Raw genomic sequence first — 15,670 nt, forward strand, 5'->3', positions numbered from 1 at the left:
AAGAACATCCACTGGGGCAACTCCATACATGTTGGTATACGACACTAAATATGTGATACCCACAGAGGTCGAAATACAATCTTTAATGGTCATTCAAGAGGCAAAATTGGACGACACAGAGTGGATACGGGTCAGACAAGAGCAACTCATGCTAATCGACGAGAAGAGAATGGATGTAGTATGCCATGGTCAGCTATATCAGAACAGGATGGCCAGTGCATTTAACAAGAGAGTAAAGCCTCGCCAGTTCACACAAGGGTAGTTGGTCCTGAATAAAATCTTTCCCCACCAAGAGGAAGCCAAAGGAATGTTCGCACCAAACTGGAAAGGTCCTTGCGTGGTTCACCTAGCACTAACAGGTGGAGCTCTAATCTTGGCAAAAATGGATGGAAGAATCAACACGAAGCCCATCAACTCAGATGTAATCATGAGATACTATGTTTGAATTGAACTATGTCCTGGCTTGATTCCATTTGGATACGTTGGCAATCTTAGTCAAACTCGGCCATTTCATTCTTAATCGCATCATTTTTGCATCTGTTGTAATATAACGATATCTTGACCTAATTCTATTTGGATACTAAAGCTGCCTAAGACAGGCTCGTCCAACTTCATCGTATTTTATCATAATCCACGAAGTACGTTCAGACCTGATTCCATTTTTGATACGTAGGAAACCTGAAAGGGTTTGGTCATAACATTAGAAAAACCTTTGTAATGCATTAGTTTGGATTAGGACGCACGCGCAACGGCTGGTAGCCACGTTGTCAGAAGCATCACGGAAGATCGACATCAACAGGACGAAGTTTGCATGGAGATACACTCGGAAAATATTGTACATAACAAACCGCCTGCTCAAACAATCGGACCACCTTGTACAAAACAGACTGTTGCCTTCATCAATGGAAGCCCTGTTATAGCAAATCACCTGCTCAACTAATCGGAGCACCTTGTACAAACGAGTCGTTGGCTTTACCAATTGAAGTCCTGTATATTGCAAACCGTCCGCTCAATCGATCAGATCGCCCTGTACAAATCAAACGCTGTCTTCGCCATTAAGAGCCTTGTATATATAGCTAAACTGTTCATCTTGCCAATGGAACAATTCGCATCGCCGCTCTGTCGCAACATATGCAAGAATAGACAGTAGCAAACTTCGTCACTGACGTTCTGCCAATAAATGGCCGCAACTTAGCTTGGCAGTCAAGAGTATCTCTTGGGCATGCTTTTCTTTTACTTTGCTATTACTTTGAATGCATTGACGTTTTGCTCATGCAGCTTCAGGCATGATCTCAGTTTTAGTCAAATCACTCCCAAGCGAAGATTATTTTACATTTCAGTGAAAAGCTCTCCCAACAAGTGGGGACGCACTCTTCAAATCAAGCTCTCCCAACAAGCGGAGACAATTTTAAAATGCTCTAACGGCTGCGGAACGGTACACGACCCGACTAATAATCGAGTCAAGATCAAGTATCCCATCATCCAGATCCCAAATAACGGCTCACCGACAGCCAGGTATCATCATTCCTACATCATCTACATCGCATCTTAATATATTATGCATTGCAATATATGGGTATGTGCATATTTCATTTGTTTTGCAGGAAAATACATAGCTGTGTAGAACTCTTTTCTAAGCAGCAGACCAAACTACAACCCTAGGAGGGACATCAAACTCATTAGTGGGTCAAGGATCTAAGTTCAAGCACAAAACAGCCAGTGAAACCCAAAATTTTCAAATCCTTCAAATCAAGCCGCAAAATTCAAGCGATCATGAGTGCCCAATCCTCCGTCTCACCGTATCATCATAATACGATACTGGGGCAGTCCTGCGAGTATCTCTTCCTAAAAATATCTTCACTCCAGAACTACATGAGGCCTGATCCTCGTTAAGCCCGAGGTATGTAAGCAATTTAAAGCCAGAATTCGGCCCCAATCTCTCCAAAATTCTTCCCAAAATCCCCCAGAATCTTCCTTAACTCCTAATCCTGTAATTTATTATCTTCATGCCACTCCTGCAATGCATGCCTAAAGTCGGGAAAATATTGGCTTTGGTTCAATTTCTTTGCCCGAAAACTCTTTCATCGTCTCCGGCCAAAGAGGGGCAGTTGTTGACGTCCAGTTTTGACCCTCCCTTTTAACATTAATTTTTATACATAATAATAATAATAATTTTACTACATTTTATAGAAAATTATTAAGCTTATTTAATTTAATTATAAAGGGGGTCAAAAGAGGCTAAAGGCAATAATTGGAATTCTCCATTAAACACATATTGGCCATTCTTTAAATCAAATCCAGCCCAATCCGGAAATACCCAGTCCAAGTCCACCCATCTCTTTCCACTATGGTGATCCATGCCATCACATTTGAACCAATCACAGCGTGCCACATCATCACTCTCAAACACTCACACAAGAAACACACTACATCCGGCCGTTGAATCAAACTAATTTTTCCATCAGTGATTTATCTCAGCCGTTGGATTAAAAGAGATCCAACGGTCGCCCTTTTTCCCCAATAAATCTTTTTATCTCCGAAATATCGGAGTCGTTGATCACAATGATCCAATGGCTCCCGTTCCATCTCCCGTTATAAACCTGGAGTCAACCCCCAACCCTAATCATTCTCTTCCAAGACCAGCCGCCCCTCTTTCCCAAAACTCTCTCTTTTCTCTCATCCCTTCATCCCCCATCAGTCATGAAACCTTGCACAAATCAGTGGTAGGACACAAAATCCTTTACCAAATCGTCATTCCTCGCTTCTTCATCCGAGAATCCTACTGATCTTTCCCTTTTGCTCTTTAAATCTCAAATACAAACATGGCCAATAAAATCGAAGCACTCACTTCATCTTCATTTTTTCAAATCCATCTTGCAGAATCATCTGCTTTGTCCCTAGGCTCTGAGGCCTGTGATTCACTTTCCGTTTTCATTCATTATATTCAAAACACCTCAAATCTGAAACCCTAGCTTGAAGATGTAACTTAAAAGTCGCTTAAATCCTCTCTCGCTCCGTCAAATCGGAGCATGCATGGAGTTTTTCAAAGGATTCATTATGAGGATTCTTTAACCAGAGGTCAAACGCAGTGACCTCTGGGTTTTAAGTCATGACCGATGGTCTTCTGCCTTCAAAAATAGATCTCTCTCTCCTCAGGTAAAAATCCTAGATGTTTTCCTCTCTACTCTTCTCTGATTTCACTAAGCTTGCTCACATCATCAGCTCATCGTCATCTTCCACCATCTAATTTGTCACGACCCAACTGGAGGGTCATGACTAGCACCCGGGCCATATTTGCCGAGTACCAACGTACATTTTATCTAACCTTCCTTATTATCTTTAAGGGCCAACAAGATCAATATAAATAGTAGACATGGATCATGAACATCCAACAATGAAAGATAATGTCATGAACATACATAACATGGGACGACAAGACTGTCAAGAAACTATATATAAGGTACGAGCTACCATGATGCCATGAAAGACTATACAACAAAAATCAGCTGACAAGGCATTCTAAACCATACATAAGTCAACACCAGTCTATGAGCCTCTAAAGAAACATAAGTGCTACAATATTGCCGGAACAGGGCCCCGACATACCCATAATGTCTATAACAAAAATGCATACCAAGACCACGGCAAGTCCGGAGAAGGGATCTCGCCAATAACCGCTGATCCGGATAGCCTACTGTGATGGGGGAGCTACGTCTACCCATCTATCAGGACCTGCAGCACGACATGCAGCGTCCACAAATAAAAAGGACGTCAGTACGAATAAAGTACTGAGTATGTAAGGCATGAAAGCATAAGTGAGAACAGTAATGTAAACAGGGATAGAGAATATACAATCTGTGACATCTGGGTACCTCTGAGGGCTACTGACATGAAATACATGATACATACATATATATACATAAACTTTTAAAACATACGCCTTTGTGGGCATCACCATCATCATATCGTACCCGGCCGTAATAGGCTCGGTAAAACGTACCCGGCCATCATAGGGCTCGGTAGAATCGTACCCGGCCACGTGGAGCTCGGTAAAACCCAACTGATCAGTGGTTGCACAATAGGTGCCATACCCGGCCGACTATAGCGTGGCTCGGTAGAGTAAAATAGATACATATATATGATGCATGCTGGACTCATTGGAATCACATTTTGAACCTTTCGGAGTGACGTAAGGTCGGTATCCTTCGTACATGTTATTCGGATTAACTCTTCATCAAGAATCTTATAAGAATAAGGAACTACCAACAACATTGATAATATAAGAATAAGAGAAGTAACATCAATTCAATCGTTTCATAAGAAGGGCTGCAATGTAAGTACTGCTAGCTTCTAAGAGTAGAGTATCTTTGGGAGCTCGTTCATTACATTATGTACAATCGGAGTCGTGCAAAAGAATGAAGGGGATAGCCTCACATACCTTGTATATACTGCCAAACCTCAAGCTATGCAAATGTCACGATTCCTTAGTCTACAATAAGATAAATGACACTATCATTATCGTTTAAGCGTCGTAACTATTATGTATCGACCACAACCTATTTTACGATGAAACGGACAGCACCTACCCTATTTATATGACTTCCCACAAGTCAATACAATCACCAAACAGCCCAAACAACATCATTAATAATCATATTGAGCCTCCAAAACAGTCCACCAACCAACAACATTACTACCAAGCCTTTCGATATATATTTCACAAGTTCTAGCTTCAACGACTTAGCTGCAACTTGGATAATATTAAATATATATAGAGTAAGAGGTTCCTTACCTTTAAACAGAAAGAACAACTCCAATTTGACCTTAATTTTCTACGAAATATCCCTTCAATTCTGCCACAAGAACAAGGAAGCAAAACTAGCAATTAATTCGGGTTTTTCGGCACTAGAATTACTTTAGAAGACTTGAAATCACCTAGGGTTGATATTAAAAACTTGAAGGTGTATTTACAGGACATAAAACACTTAAAACAACCTCCCACACGAGCTGGAACAACACAAAAATCAGCAACAACAAGAAGAACAAGAAACTTACTAGCGCCACGGGATTCCCGACATTTGATTTGTGTTGTTTGCCCTTTGTTTGGGTCTTGGATCATGAGAGAACCTTGAGAGACTGTTTTTAGGGTTATAAGGTCTGAATATACTGAAAAATAATGACTTAAAACGGGGTTGAGGTATCTTATATATGTCCATATGTCTTAAACCGCCTTTGTGGGCCCCATAGAGAGCAGCTTGGCGCACTCTCGCGAAAACGCAAATATCTCTCTATTCCGAGATCGTATCGATGAACAGTTTAATGCGTTGGAAATTAGACTCATAATTCCAAGCACATTGGGAGAAAAATGCAGTAACATTTGACCTAAAGTTTAAGTAAAATTATAAACCTAAGTTGCGACAACTTTTATCGACTTTTGTTTCATAACTCGCTTGACTTCAAGACTTATGATGCGGATATTATATGATTCAAATACATTAAAACAAGACCTCTTGGGACAATTAATCACCTCTAGTGTTACCCGAAAATACGGGTTACAACATCCTTGATTCGTTTAACTTCAAATACTTGTTAACCACTCTTATACACCCTTGTATCGTTTAAGACCAATAGGATTAACTTCTTATCATCTCAAAGATAATCTCTTCTTGGATTTACGTCGACTAACTTATGGCGTGATCTATGGTATGCGAATTTGTGTTGTAACACCCTCTCCCCCTTAGGAACATTCTTCCTCGAATGTAAGGGTTTATGGGGTGTCTAACTCATTGTGGATTCCGATGGAGATTTCCGGCTGAGTTTCCCCTATAAAATGGACACTAGCCAAACTTGCAAGCAGTTAAACCTAACCTATGGCCTTACAAGACTATACAAAGCATTATGGATATGTACATTATCTGCATATTACCATTTTGTATTAAAAAAAAGAGTATTCACAAGCTATTGCTTACCTCATAGAGCCGTTTCACCTTATAATGCGTCCTTCTTTCCCCCGGCATCCTCGTTATCTTCACTCTGGAATAGGTAAGGGTATTTAGACTTCATCTCCTCTTCTGCTTCCCATGTCATTTCTTCTATATTCTTGTTCCTCCATAATACTTTCACGGAAGCTACATCCTTTGTTCTCAGCTTGCGGACTTGTCGATCTAATATAGCCACTGGCACTTCATCATATGATAGATCCTTTGTAACTTGTACATCTTTGATAGGGACGACCCGAGAAGGGTCTCCAATACATTTCCTCAACATAGATACATGGAATACCGGGTGGACAAATTCCAATTCAGATGGCAATTCTAACTCGTAAGCAACCTGTCCAATTCGTCGAAGAATTTTGTACGGCCCAATATACCGCGGACTCAACTTACCCTTCTTCCCAAAACGCATAACACCCTTCATCGGCGAGATCTTCAGGAAAACCCAATCACCAACCTCAAATTCCAGATCACGACGTCGGACGTCGGAATAAGACTTTTGCCTGCTTTGTGCCGTCCTCAGTCGCTCTTGTATCACTTTCACCTTCTCAATGGCTTGGTGAATCAAATCTGGCCCATATAATTCTGTCTCACCGACTTCGAACCATCCAACTGGTGATCTACATCTCCTCCCGTACAGTGCCTCATACGGGGCCATTTTAATACTGGAATGGTAGCTATTATTGTAGGCAAATTCTATAAGTGCCAGATGGTCATCCCAATTCCCCTTGAAATCTAGAACACATGCTCGTAGCATATCTTCAAGCGTCTGGATGGTACGTTCAGCCTGTCCGTCAGTCTGCGGATGGAATGCAGTGCTGAGATTTACTTGTGTGCCTAAACCCTTCTGAAAAGACCTCCAAAAGTTAGCCGTAAATTGAGCTCCTCTATCTGATATAATAGATACCGGCACACCAGGAAGCCTAACAATCTCCTTGATATACAACTTCGCATAATCTTTAGCCGTGTAAGTTGTCTTAACTGGCAGAAAATAGGCAGATTTTGTAAGTCGATCAACTATCACCCAGATGGAGTCAAACTTATGATAAGAGCGAGGTAATCCAATAATGAAGTCCATATTAATCACCTCCCATTTCCAGGTCGGAATCTCTATATTCTGAATCAATCCACTAGGTTTCTGATGCTCGATCTTTACTTGTTGACAATTAGGACACTGGGCTACAAATTCTGCAATAGACTTCTTCATGTTATCCCACCAATACTGCTCCTTAACGTCATGATACATCTTTGTCGAGCCAGGATGGATAGAATATCGGGACTGGTGAATCTCAATCATAATCTTCTCTCGCAACCCTGCCACACTAGGTACACATAATCGGCCCTGGTATCTCAGTGTCCCATCTCCTCCGATCTTGAAAGCTGTAATCTTACACTGCTGAATTCCCTCTCTCAATCTTACTAAGGTAGGATCTTCATATTGCCGTGCTTTTACCTCGGCTACCAAAGATGATTCTGCTGTATTCTGTACAGTAACACCTCCGTCATCAGAGTCCAACAATCTGATTCTCATATTGGCCAGCTGGTGAAGCTCTTTGGTCAACCCTTGTCTACCTGCCTCAATATGTATTAAGCTTCCCATTGACTTACGGCTGAGAGCGTCTGCCACAACATTAGCTTTACCGGGATGGTACAATATCTCGACATCGTAGTCTTTCAGTAATTCAAGCCACCTACGCTGCCTCAAATTCAACTCCTTCTGCTTGAAGATGTATTGTAAACTCTTGTGATCTGTGTAGATGTCAACATGGACACCGTATAAGTAGTGCCGCCATATCTTCAAAGCATATATTACTGCAGCCAATTCCAAATCATGAGTCGGGTAATTCTTTTCATGCTTCTTCAATTGTCTTGATGCATAAGCAATCACCTTCCCACGTTGCATCAATACGCACCCCAAACCTATACCTGAGGCATCACAATATACCACATAACCTTCTGTTCCTTCTGGGAGAGTGAGCACTGGCGCGGATGTCAATCGATTCTTTAGCTCCTGAAAACTATGTTCACAAGCATCAGACCACTGGAACTTGGTAGCTTTCTGTGTTAACTTAGTCAATGGTGCTGATATAGAGGAAAACCCTTCTACAAACCGCCTATAATATCCTGCTAGCCCCAGGAAGCTGCGGACTTCTGACGGTGTTGTAGGTCTCGGCCAATTCTTCACTGCATCGATCTTCTGAGTGTCGACACTAATACCCTCATCAGATATCACATGGCCAAGGAATGCTACTGAGTTCAGCCAGAATTCACATTTAGAGAGCTTAGCATATAACTTATGATCCTGAAGGGTCTGTAATACTATCCGTAAGTGGCCCGCATGTTCCGCCTCTGAACGAGAATACACCAGAATGTCATCAATGAATACGATCACGAACACATCAAGATAGGGCCTGAATACACTATTCATGAGATCCATAAAAGCTGCTGGGGCATTTGATAGCCCGAACGACATCACCAAGAACTCAAAATGCCCATATCTTGTCCGGAAGGCCGTCTTTGGAATATCCTTCTCCTTAACCCTCACTTGATGATACCCTGAACACAAGTCAATCTTGGAGAAATACTTGGCACCCTGGAGTTGGTCAAATAGGTCATCAATTCTTGGAAGTGGATACTTGTTCTTTATTGTAAACTTATTCAACTGTCGATAATCGATACACATCCTTAACGACCCATCTTTCTTCCGCACGAACAAGACTGGCGCACACCAAGGTGAAGTGCTAGGCCTAATGAAACCCTTATCCAGCAAGTCCTTCAACTGTGCTTTCAACTCTCGCAACTCTGCCGGGCCATCCTATATGGAGGGATAGAGATCGATTGAGTGTCAGGCAATGCATCAATGCTAAACTCAATCTCCCTTTCAGGAGGAAGGCCTGGGAGTTCATCTGGGAAAACATTTGGAAATTCATTGACCACGAGGATTAATTGTAGAGTAGGATGCTTTGCCTCCGCATCCCTAACGCGAACAAGATGATAAATATAACCTTTTGAGGTCATCTTCCTTGCCTTAAGATAGGAAATAAACCTACCTTTCGGCGTAGCAATGTTCCCCTTCCATTCAATGGCGGGTTCACAAGGAAACTGAAACCTAACCATCTTCGTACGACAGTCAACATTTGCATAGCATGAGGCCAACCAGTCCATTCCCATTATCACATCGAAATCAACCATTTCTAACTCAAATAAATTTGCCGAGGTTTGACGACTACAAATCATCACAGTGCAACCTTTATATACCCTTCTAGCAATCACAGAATCTCCTATCGGAGTGGATACCGCAAGTGGTTTACTTATCAATTCAGGTTCAATGCCAAACTTATTAGCCACAAAGGGTGTAACATATGATAAGGTAGATCCTGGATCAATTAGCGCATATACATCATAAGAAAACACAGACAATATACCTGTAACAACATCCGGAGATGACTCGAGATCTTGTCGACCTATTAGAGCATAGGTTCGATTTTGAGCACCACTCGAACTCGGCACTGAACCTCTACCTCTACCACGACCTGTCGACTGTTGAAAACCTTGTGCTGGGGGTCGAACTGATGAGGAAGAACCAGACACAGATCCAGTTGGTTGAGCCATACCTCCATCTCCTCTATTAGGACAATCCCGCATCATATGGCCACGCTGTCCGCAAGAATAGCACGCATCGGAACCTCGACGGCACAGTCCAAAGTGGGCCTTGCCGCACTGATCACAATGAGGTGTTGGGGGTCTCGTCTGACTAGTATCTCTATGAAATTGTGAGCCTGATGCCCTCAAACTCTGACCTGAACCAGAATAGGTAAATCGATCATACCGAGGCCTCTAAAACTTTTGGAGGAGCACTAGCTACAGGTGGCGCCGAACTCCTCGAAGATTGGGACCTGATACTACCTCTGAACTCATCAGAATACCCTGCAAATCTCGCCCTCTTATGCTGGCCCCTATCCTGCTCCCTATCTGCCCTTTGCTGGCGCTTACGATCCTCTAGGGTCTGGGCATAAGCCTGAATACGGGAAATATCCATGCCCTCTACCAAGGAGGCTGTTGTGCACTCATTTATCAGATGTGGTCCCAACCCGTTCACGAACAGATGCACCCTATCACTCATCTCGGCCACCATATGGGGAGCATACCTTGCTAAAGAATCAAACTGTATACTATACTCTCGTACACTCATATTACCCTGTCGAAGGTTCAAGAACTTACCAGCTCTAGCTCGTCGTATCTCAACTGGCAAGTAGTGACGAAGAAAGGCCTCAGAAAATTCCTTCCACACGGCTGGAGGAGCGTTCGGACCCCTAGATCTCTCCCAACTATCATACCAGAAAACTGCTAAATCCCGTAACCGATAAGAAGCCAACTCTACTGCCTCCGTATCACTAGCATGCATAACCCGCAATGTACGATGAATCTGATCAATAAATGTTTGTGGGTCCTCCTTGGGGTCTGATCCGGTAAACACTGGAGGGTCTAGAATAATAAAATCACGAACTCTCGCACTAACCGGTTTATCAGAAGCACCGGTATTCTGCCTCTGAGCCTGAGCAGCTACCAAGCTAGTCAACAATTGCACCGCACTACGCATATCGTGGTCTGTAGTGCTAGACGGAGGAACTGGATGTACTGGGTGCCTCCTAATATCCTCTGGAGGAGACGGAGAGGTATGAGACGGCATCTCACTCTGAGCCTCACTTTGGCCTGCTCTGGCTGGAGGCACCTGAATGTTACCCTCTCCCACAGCTGTATCAAGCCGTTTACTAATTGCTTGCTTCCTAGTCGAAGGCATCGCTGAAAGAAAACAAGGTGAATATTAGATATGAACACTTACTACTCAACTCTACGCACGATCTAGATTCAGGAAGAAGGTAACAACCCTAGATGTCACGTAGCCTCCTGATTATAAATGTGGCGCGCTACACATCCATAATCAAAACTCTACTAGACACGGCTCATAGACATCCCCTAGGACAGACTTGCTCTGATACCAAGTTTGTCACGACCCAACTGGAGGGTCATGACTAGCACCCGGGCCATACTTGCCGAGCACCAACGTACATTTTATCTAACCTTCCTTATTATCTTTAAGGGCCAACAAGATCAATATAAATAGTAGACATGGATCATGAACATCCAACAATGAAAGATAATGTCATGAACATACATAACATGGGACGACAAGACTGTCAAGAAACTATATATAAGGTACGAGCTACCATGATGCCATGAAAGACTATACAACAAAAATTAGCCGACAAGGCATTCTAAACCATACATAGGTCGACACCTGTCTATGAGCCTCTAAAGGAACATAAGTGCTACAATATTGCCGGAACAGGGCCCCGACATACCCATAATGTCTATAACAAAAATGCATACCAAGACCACGGCAAGTCCGGAGAAGGGATCTCGCCAATAACCGCTGAATCGGATAGCCTACTGTGATGGGGGAGCTGCGTCTACCGGTCTATCAGGACCTGCAGCACGACATGCAGCGTCCACAAATAAAAGGACGTCAGTACGAATAAAGTACTGAGTATGTAAGGCAGGAAAGCATAAGTGAGAACAGTAATGTAAACAGGGATAGAGAATATACAACCTGTGACATCTGGGTACCTCTGAGGGCTACTGACATGAAATACATGATACATACATATATATACATAAACTTTTAAAACATACGCCTTTGTGGGCATCACCATCATCATATCGTACCCGGCCGTAATAGGCTCGGTAAAACGTACCCGGCCATCATAGGGCTCGGTAGAATCGTACCCGGCCACGTGGAGCTCGGTAAAACCCAACTGATCAGTGGTTGCACAATAGGTGCCATACCCGGCCGACTATAGCGTGGCTCGGTAGAGTAAAATAGATACATATATATGATGCATGCTGGACTCATTGGAATCACATTTTGAACCTTTCGGAGTGACGTAAGGTCGGTATCCTTCGTACATGTTATTCGGATTAACTCTTCATCAAGAATCTTATAAGAATAAGGAACTACCAACAACATTGATAATATAAGAATAAGAGAAGTAACATCAATATCAATCGTTTCATAAGAAAGGCAGCAATGTAAGTACTGCTAGCTTCTAAGAGTAGAGTATCTTTGGGAGCTCGTTCATTACATTATGTACAATCGGAGTCGTGCAAAAGAATAAAGGGGATAGCCTCACATACCTTGTATATACTGCCCAACCTCAAGCTATGCAAATGTCTCGACTCCTTAGTCTACAATAAGGCAAATGACACTATTATTATCGTTTAAGCGTCGTAACTATTATGTATCGACCACAACCTATTTTACGATGAAACGGACAGCACCTCCCCTATTTATATGACTTCCCACAAGTCAATACAATCACCAAACAGCCCAAACAACATCATTAATAATCATATTGAGCCTCCAAAACAGTCCACCAACCAACAACATTACTACCAAGCCTTTCGATATATATTTCACAAGTTCTAGCTTCAACGACTTAGCTGCAACTTGGATAATCTTAAATATATAGAGTAAGAGGTTCCTTACCTTTACACAGAAAGAACAACTCCAATTTTACCTTAATTTTCCACGAAATATCCCTTCAATTCTGCCACAAGAACAAGGAAGCAAAACTAGCAATTAATTCGGGTTTTTCGGCACTAGAATTACTTTAGAAGACTTGAAATCACCTAGGGTTGATATTAAAAACATGAAGGTGTATTTACAGGACATAAAACACTTAAAACAACCTCCCACACGAGCTGGAACAACACAAAAATCAGCAACAACAAGAAGAACAAGAAACTTACTAGCGCCACGGGATTCCCGACATTTGATTTGTGTTGTTTGCCCTTTGTTTGGGTCTTGGATCATGAGAGAACCTTGAGAGACTGGTTTTAGGGTTATAAGGTCTGAATATACTGAAAAATAATGACTTAAAACGGGGTTGAGGTATCTTATATATGTCCATATGTCTTAAACCGCCTTTGTGGGCCCCATAGAGAGCAGCTTGGCGCACTCTCGCGAAAACGCGAATATCTTTCTATTCCGAGATCGTATCGATGAACGGTTTAATGCGTGATCTATGGTATGCGAATTTGGGTTGTAACAAAATAATTTCGTTGAACCCTGGAGGCATTTGTCACGACCCAAATCAATGGGCCATGACGAATGCCCCAGTCCTACCAGTCGAACACTACTAAGCATATGTCTAAGATATAAACATGAAATAGGGGTAGGTCATGCATAACATCTGTCAATAAATTGTTGAATCATGTGAATAACATACGTGAGGAAACATGCCCAAAAGACATACATATGTATGTGTGTGTATATATATATATATATATATATATATATATATATATATATATACATGTATATGTATATATATATATATATATATATATATATATATATATATATGTAGAATACGGTAGGGCGAGTCAACAAGGCTTCTATGGACAACTACTAGGGCGAGCCGACAAGGCTTCTAGAAGCCGACTAGGCCATATGCTATCCAACTATACATGACTGTCTACATACCTCTAATAGAGTGTACAAATATATAAAGAATGGGTCTGGGCCCTGTCATACCCATATATGTATACAAAAATATCCTACAAAAACCCAATAGCAGCTTTGGATCAAACGGAGCACACCACTCTCGCTCAACAAGGATCCTAGAAGGGGGACCATCAACCTGTCTACCTGCACCTGTGGGCATGAAATGCAGACCCCAAACAACATGGACGTTAGTACAAATAATGTACCGAGTATGCAAGGCATAAAATTAGTATATAAAAGACATAAAAGAAACATGGAGTAAATAACTCAACCTGTAAGTCTGAATAGCTCTGTGAATCATGAAACATTTATAATGTCATGCATATGCATATAAACGTCATATCATGCATAGGTATATGCGTACATAACATCCTCAAGCCTCTGAGGGCATCCCATCATATCATCTCGACCTCAGTGGGCGAAATCATCAACGTATACCAACTGATCAGGTGGTGGTGCGTATATAATGTCGTAAACTAGCCCCATACTCCATATACATACAATATACGTGCATATAATGCCATCTGGTCATGGGTCAATGTACATGTATAAATGAATGCAATGCATAAGAAATAAGTCAATAAGATCTCTCAGAATGTAATAAGATCAATATGCCTTCAGTTAATATCACGAATATAAACTTTATTTTCTTACGTATTTTCTAAGACCCATGAATAGATGATATAATAATAGGACATACGGGGAATCAAGAGCATAGGCAACCCTAGTACTCCTAAGAATAGAGTTATTTGTGAAAGTTGCGTGTTTGCATGTTTAGTTGTATCATATGGATCATGCCAAAAGGAAAGAAGGGATAGCTTTAACATACCTTATAGAAATCTGTCCAATAACAATGCTAAACTCAGCTCACTGCTCCTTAATCTACAACAACGACATGGAAGCTATTGTCAAGCTACGTTTGACTCTCTCATTTATATAACGAATGTAACTTTATCTGTAACAAAACAAGCAGCATTTCCCCTGATTTTATTGCTTCCTCAAGCCTACTATAGGCGAGACAACAACACAATACAATCAGCAACTCAAAAATAACCTAACTACAATTCAGAACCTTTAATACAACAAAAGACCCAAATATACCATAACACTCCCAATCAACAAGCTATCAATTAGCATGAAATTGCAACAACGAGTGACCAACCCACTACCCTACCACATGTGGAAATTATCCACGCCCATTATCCTTCCAAACTCCATAAATCAGCAGAATAATAGGCCAACACGATTGGACTACAAAATAGTCCACTACAAGTGGAATAAACCGAACTCACGGCTTCCGATCACCGTCCCGTGAGTTCTAACTATTAGGAAATGAATTTATCAACCTTTCTTGATATTTTTAAAGCTCAAATATAGCAAGTATGTATTTTATTAACCATGAAGTACCTTCCAAAACTCAAACTACCAAGAAAATGAGAGGCAATATAATGATACTTATGTCGTAGGGATCGTTCTAATGTTATCGTTTCTTGACTTCATAGACGAGATTTTAATATTTTTTGAAACCCTTGTAGAAAGCTTATGGATAGGCTTATGGGTCTTATCTGTTCGTTTTCTATTGAAAAATGAAGAAAAAGAAGACTTAAGGCATATATATCCACTTTTGAAAAGTCAAAGAGTGCTAGCTTGGCGCCCTAATATTGGCCCTTTTTCAGATACTTATAACTTTTTATCCGGATGCCATATAATTGAACGGTTAAGAGCGTTGGAAACTACATTCAAAGTCCTTCAATTTGGTATATAATATTTCCCAAAAGACCTCATATAACACACAAAATGTATTGCTCAAAAAGCTTCATTATAAGGCAAATCCTTAGTTGGTTTTTCTGTAACATAAATCAGATTTTTCCCAAACACTATATTTTATATCCAAACATCATATATAGTCATATTATGACTTTACACTCATTTAAATTATGATTAACAAGTCTTGTATTCATTATACATCACCTTGGGACGCTTAGGGTGTAACAATCTCCCCCACCTTGGGAGCTGAGCTAATGTGTTTTAGGATTGTAGAAAGTCTTCGCGTTGGGTTGAACAGAGCATTGGGGAGTTGAGGAAAAATTGTTGCAGAACAGGGCTTTTC

This window comes from Nicotiana tomentosiformis, chromosome 7 (assembly GCF_000390325.3).
Source record: "Nicotiana tomentosiformis chromosome 7, ASM39032v3, whole genome shotgun sequence".
NCBI lineage: Eukaryota > Viridiplantae > Streptophyta > Magnoliopsida > Solanales > Solanaceae > Nicotiana > Nicotiana tomentosiformis.